Here is a 6,838-nt window from a genome sequence, read left to right on the forward strand (position 1 = left end):
CTCGAGGAAATTTCTGTATTTAAAAACTAAAAAAAATGCTTCCAGTTGTTTCCTTTATGAATTATTCTCCTTGTCCTTGTTTGAAAAATTGAATTTGGACTAGATCTAGGCATGAGAGCATCTGGATTTTGATGGGGTGTGCTCCTCAGCATCCCCTCGTCTTTCTGCTGTCATTGGCTCAGTTTCTGCTCTGACAATCCTAGTGTCCAACAGTGCATTACCATTCCAGCTTAATGAGACACTGCTTAGCTTAATATGAGCATAAATATAATATATGATAGGAGTTTTATATTTTAGTATAATTTTATAATATGGTGAGTGAAACACCAGAATGTATTCTTTTAGAATACTGAATCAATAATTCAAGGGAATTTCAAGATCTATATTTTTTACAAGAGTCCCAAATAATTCTTTAAGACCAGGATGAATTTCCACTGGAAAACTGAAAACAATGTAAATTAGATATCAAAGGTCCTGAATTAGGATCAAAACTTAATTGTGAATTGTGTGACTATTAGTAAATTATATAAATTTATAATTTATATAAATAAAATTATATTTTATTATATAAATAGATAAGATCTATTACATAAATAGATAAGCTTCCCTTGTGGCTCAGCTGGTAAAGAATCTGCCTGCAGTGAGGGAGACCTGGGTTCAATCCCTGGGTTGGGAAGATCCCCTGGATAAGAGAAATTCTACCCACTCCAGTATTCTGCCCTGAAGAATTCCATGGACTGTATAGTCCATGGAGTCACAAAGAGTTGGACATGACTGAGTGACTTTCACTTTCATATAAATGTAAAATATAATTTTCCTGTGCTGATGATTGCTTTTACTTATTTTTTTTTAATACAGCCATTTACTTTTTTTGACCTTCAATAGAGGTGATTGACGGCTATATCTTTCTACTGTTCTACTTTATTTTGAAATTTAAGTGATTTAATAATCATAAGAATTAATTTTGAACAAGTAAAACACATAAAATATGAAATGTTAACTAGTACCAGAGATTGTATGCTTTCTGAAATAAATGTATTTTAAGCTATGCTTAAAAAGTCAGAAACTTTGACCTAAATATAATGAGGATAAAGGTGATTTTTTACATTTATATGTCATGTAGCACTGTCAAAATAAAATATTTATTTTTCATTGATACAAAGTAACTTATAGTAACTATTTCTCTTTCTCCTAAAATATTACCAGTTAAATAAAACATGAGCTCTAGAGAATGTTTTTTGCTTTCATTTCTCTATATGGATTTCAGAACTCTCTGTTCTCTCTCCTAGAGCATACCCCAAACTGATTTTTGGCCAGTGTATTTTTATGCATTCTGGTACTTTGAATTCTAAGACAAACCAAATTCCTGCATAAGTTAGAATATCAGGAAATGCAGTACTTGAGTTTGGGTCCACTAGGTAAACTTTGATCTTTATCAAGAAAACAGTGTGAGAACAGTGGCAAGGACTTTGCTAAGAATAATAAAGAAACTTGATAATAGAATTCTTTAAATTTAGCATAAAAAAATGAGAATAAAATTGCATGTTGTGTTCACTTTCAATCAAATTGAATACATCTGAAGCATCAGTACTTTATTCTCACAAGATAAGTAAAAAAGACAAAAACAAAAAACAACACAGTCATGGTTTAACATATATGTATCTAATTCATGGTGGAATAGACAGATGTTTTTATTTCTCCAAAATTTGATCTTTATTGTTGGTGATAGAAGTCTATGTCTAAACTTCTCTATATTGCTTTCATATACCCTCTCCATTCTCCCTAATAAAGGAAAAGGAGAAGATACCAGGTCTGTGTTGGAGGAGCTCCTAGTCTGTGTTGGTGAGGGAAAGGGATGTTGTGGAGTCCTCTACCCTTTCCTTCGATGCCTGGGAAGCAGTGAGAGTGCTGACAGAGGACAGTATAACGAATGCCTTCATCTCGGTATCAACATGGCAGCAAAAATGGAAAAGCATAGATGTGCAAAGGGAACATTATCTCTATAAGAGAGAGGGAAACAACCAGGTGGAAAGTCACATGTCCTACATGTAACCCTTCCTGAACCAGAGTTGGGTACGGGGCCTTCGTGTATCAGAGGAGGGAAAGAGTTGATGTATAAACTATCCTACATTCCCTTATATTCTCTGAAACTAATCTCATAAGGGATCTTTTTGCTGGGGGTGGGGATTAAATCTAGAATGATTATGATAATATCTGAAATTCTAAGATAATAGATCAGTCTCTTTAACTGAAATGAGGGCCTCTGTTGGAACTAGCATCAAGAATCTGGTGTGAAAATGTGAATGTACATGGTAAATGTATTTGTGGGGTTTTTCTGTTTTGCAGAAAGATCAGTGACTAAAATCTGTACTGCTGCTGCTGCTAAGTCACGTCAGTCGTGTCTGACTCTGTGTGACCCCATAGACGGCAGCCTACCAGGCTCCTGTCTCTGGGATTCTCCAGGCAAGAATACTGGAGTGGATTGCCATTTCCCTCTCCAGTGTATGAAAGTGAAAAGTGAAAGTGAAGTCGCTCAGTCTTGTCTGACTCTTCTTGACCCCATGGACTGTAGCCTACTAGGCCCCTGCATCCATGGGACTTCCCAGGCAAGAGTACTGGAGTGGGTTGCCATTGCCTTCTCCAAGAATCTGTACTAAACTATTGTAATTGACATTAGGACCCCACTGTGTTGCAGGAGGCTTGGCAAAATATGATGATCAGGCACTACATTTCCCAATCCAAGGACATAGGGTTTTATGTATGGAGTCTCTGAGGCCTCCATGAAATGGAGTCTGAATAAAACAAAACTGTCTGCAGCATTTCCTGTCGCAATTGTCGAGGATGTGAGCTCACCTAGTACTACGTGTAGCCTTTTTCTTTTTCTTTAACTAAAGGAAGAATGATATAAATATACTTATATTGCAAAGGAATTTCAGAAATCTCTGTTCTTTTATGTGAACTGTTTATAGTAGTTTATTATCTTCAGCTGCAGGGTCATTCTATCTTCCATTACAGCAAAATATTATGTAGAGAAGTTGTGTGTGTGGTGTGTGCTTGGGGAAGTGGAACGGTTAGTAAGAACAATTAAGAAGAAGTAAACTTCTTAATAGCCCATTGCGTTCCTGAAAGAGAATAGTGATCACCTTTCCTATCCCTGCATATATAATTTATCTTTGCTTGACTTTGAGAGAATTTATGTGTATAGAGACAGAGGAATCATATGAAAAAATTCATCCATCAACAGTTTTTGCAGCTTTATAAACACCCAAAACTTAATGTGAGTACTTTGTTGTTGTCACTTGCATTTCCTCACATCGTTGGACAATCAGATTATCTGATGTGTTTTAAAGTAATTATGAGCACAGAAGTATCTGCTGTTGATTATGACAAATGCCTGTCAAGCTGTGAACTATCTAGAGAAGTGTTCACATCTATTAAGAACTCTGATGATCTTTTCTATAATTTATTTTACTCTAGGCAGAGGCTTATATAGCAGAATTAAATTTAAGATTATTCTTTGATACTAGATTTCTCCAGAAGCTATCATTGATGACAGTCCAATAAAAAGAAAAAAAAAAGAAAAAATTAAAAGGATATCACACTAACATTTTAAAATAAGTCAAACTAGAGAAAACTTTTATGTTTATATCAATTAATTTAAATTAATTTGAAGACTCACTGATTAATCTGTGTCAGACACTATATTACGTAGAGATTCAGTGATGAATCAATCACTTCCCCTGGCCTCAAGGGTTTTAAATGTGGTTATGAAGACCAGAAAGTACAGAGTTGAGTGTAATATAAAATAATAGTGTGATTAGAGTAAGAAAGGGCATACATATGAGAGAGGACTCAACATATCTTAATGGCTAGAAGTTCCCAGTGGAAGAGTTATTTAAATGATAGGATGGTATAAAGGAGTTAGTTTGTAAGGACAGGGAGAAAGGACAGAAGAGTTATTTCCAGCTGGTATAACATGTACAAACATCAAAGGAGCCAGAGAGACTTATGAAATCAGTACACTGAAAATTGTTTCGAATGCTACAATATAAGGATAGAAGATAAATTTTCCAAAAATTGAGATGTGGGAGTTCAACAGGATCTTAGGAGAAGGAGTAAGGAGTCTAGAATCAGTAGGAAGCCAATTAACATTTTTAATTAGAAGGTGATATCTGATGTATACTTAAAGAAAAGAAAAGAAAAAGACAAATTATATTGATGTCATGAAGAAAGTTGATAGGAAGCAACACTGGATAAAAGGAGACCACATTTAGCAGACAGATCATTGGGACAATTTCAGGAATGGTACTTTGGTTTCTCCCTTGAATGACTAGGTGTTTAATGGTTCAAATCAGTGACATCAGAGACCTAGGGAAAGGAAATTTTTTTGTGATATGAGACAGAGTTCAGACTCAAATATTATGAATTTGAGAATACCTATGGTAAATAACTTTCCTGCAAATACAGGAGACATGTGAGACAGGGGTTTGATCTCTGGGTTGGGAAGATCCCCTGGGGGAAGACATGGCAACCCACTCCGGTATTCTTGCCTGGAGAATCTGATGGAGAGAGGAGCCCAGTGGACTACAGTCCATAGGGTCTCAAAGAGTCAGACACGACTGAAGTGACTGAGCACATAGGATTGGCTTCATGGAAGAGGGTTGGAAAGCATCAGTGTGGAACACAGTTACTGCCAACCCAGAGATTAACAGCAGTGACCACTGATTCTAGTGATCTTAGCCAGATCCTATAATAGTTAATGTAAAAGACAGAAAATTAAAGCATCAACAGTTAACTGGTTCCCCTCCAAATAATGAGCAGGGATGAATAGGGAGCAGTTAGAGGCTTTTTGATTCTTCTTTTTCTTAATTTTCTGATCTATATGACATAGGTTGTCTATTTGCTTGTAGTTTACTTTGAACTTAGAATACTAAATTGCTTATTGGTTTCTGACCTAAGAGATCTAGGTAGTCTACTGTTTTATATTTATTATATGTAGCAGCCAATGAAATAGTGTCACTCATGTCTTATGCCTCCACCCCTTTGTATTACCATGTGTTTGAGTATAATGAGACTTCAGAGTGCTTTTGTTTCCCATAGCCAGCACTTACAGCTACTGAAGCTTGCTTTGCCCACAAGCCCAAAATCTCAGACATGCCTGGCAATTTGTGTTGTTTTGGGGTGGCCACCAACCAAAGACTAACAGATGTGGTTTTACAAAAGGCCCAAATTCCTTGGCACAGGTCAGGAGAATACTGAGAAATAATTTACACTCAACATATAGCTACTATCTTAAGGATTCTGATTGATATTTCACTCTTGGTTGGCTTACATCTCACTATTCAGGTTTTCCAACTCCTTTTCAGTTACCTGAAAGGATTTCCTTAATAAATTACTTTCTTACAAACTCTCATCTTAGTCTTGACTTCTGGAAACCCCCTCTTAAAACATAATCTTTTCACATTTGTCTTACTAATCCCCATGTCCCTCCACATGTTGTTTCACAAGGACCTAAGAAATGTCCACGGTTTTATCTCAACATATCAATCTAAAACAAGATTCTTGATGACTCACAAGATGGTCCTGTTTCTGATTTTTGGGTAAAATTACACGATATAAACATTTTAAGGTCCTTCTTGGTGGCTCAGTCGGAGAAGGCAATGGCACCCCACTCCAGTACTCTTGCCTGGAAAATCCCATGGATGGAGGAGCCTGATGGGCTGCAGTCCATGGGGTCTCTAGGAGTCGGACACAACTGAGCGACTTCACTTTCACTTTTCACTTTCATGCATTGGAGAAGGAAATGGCAACCCACTCCAGTGTTCTTGCCTGGAGAATCCCAGGGACGGGGGTGCCTGATGGGCTGCCGTCTATGGGGTCGCACAGAGTCGGACACGATGGAAGCGACTTAGCAGCAGCAGCAGGTGGCTCAGTGGTGAGGAATCTGCCTGAAAGTGTAGGGAACAAGGGTTAAACAGCTTGTCTAGAAGCACCCCACATGTGACTTAAGCCCAAGCACCACAACTATTGAGCCTGTGCACTAGAGCCCAGGAACTGCAACTACTGAGCCCATGTGCTGCAAGTACTGAAGCCCTGGAACCCTAGAGCCTATGCTCCTCAACAAGAGAAACCACCACAATGAGAAGTCCATGGACTTGTTGGTGTTGTTCAGTCACCAAGTCGTGTCTGACTCTTCATGACACCATGGACTGCAGCACATCAGGCTTCCCTGTCCCACATCATCTCCTGGAGTCTGCCCAAGTTCATGTCTATTGCATCAGTGATGCCATCCAATCATCTCATCCTCTGCTGCCCTCTTCTCCTTCTACCTTCAATCTTTCTCAGTATCATGGTCTTTTCTGATGAGTCAGCTGTTTGCATCCATAACCAAAGTATTGGAGTTTCAGCTTCAGCATTAGTACTTCCAAAGTGTATTCAGGGTTGATTTCCTTTAAGATTGGCTGGTTTGATCTGCTTGGTTTCCAAGGTACTCTGAAGAGTCTTCTCTCCAGCACCACAGTTAGAAAGCATCGATTCTTGGGAGCTCTGCTTTCTTTACCGTCCAGCTCTCACATTCATACATGACCACTGGAAAGATCATAGCCTTGACTATGTGGAATTTGTCAGCAATGTGATGTCTTTGCTTTTAAACACACTGTCTAGGTTTGTCATAACTTTCCTACCAAGAAGCAATTGTCTTCTAATTTCATGGCTGCAGTTACCATCCACCTTGATTTTAAAGCCCAAGAAGAGGAAATCTGTCACTGCTTCCACCTTTTCCCATTCTATTTGCCATGAAGTGATAGCATCAGATGCCATTATCTTAGTTTTTTTTTTT

The sequence above is a fragment of the Bison bison genome, unplaced genomic scaffold, assembly GCF_000754665.1.
Source record: "Bison bison bison isolate TAMUID 2011002044 unplaced genomic scaffold, Bison_UMD1.0 scf7180017864358, whole genome shotgun sequence".
NCBI lineage: Eukaryota > Metazoa > Chordata > Mammalia > Artiodactyla > Bovidae > Bison > Bison bison.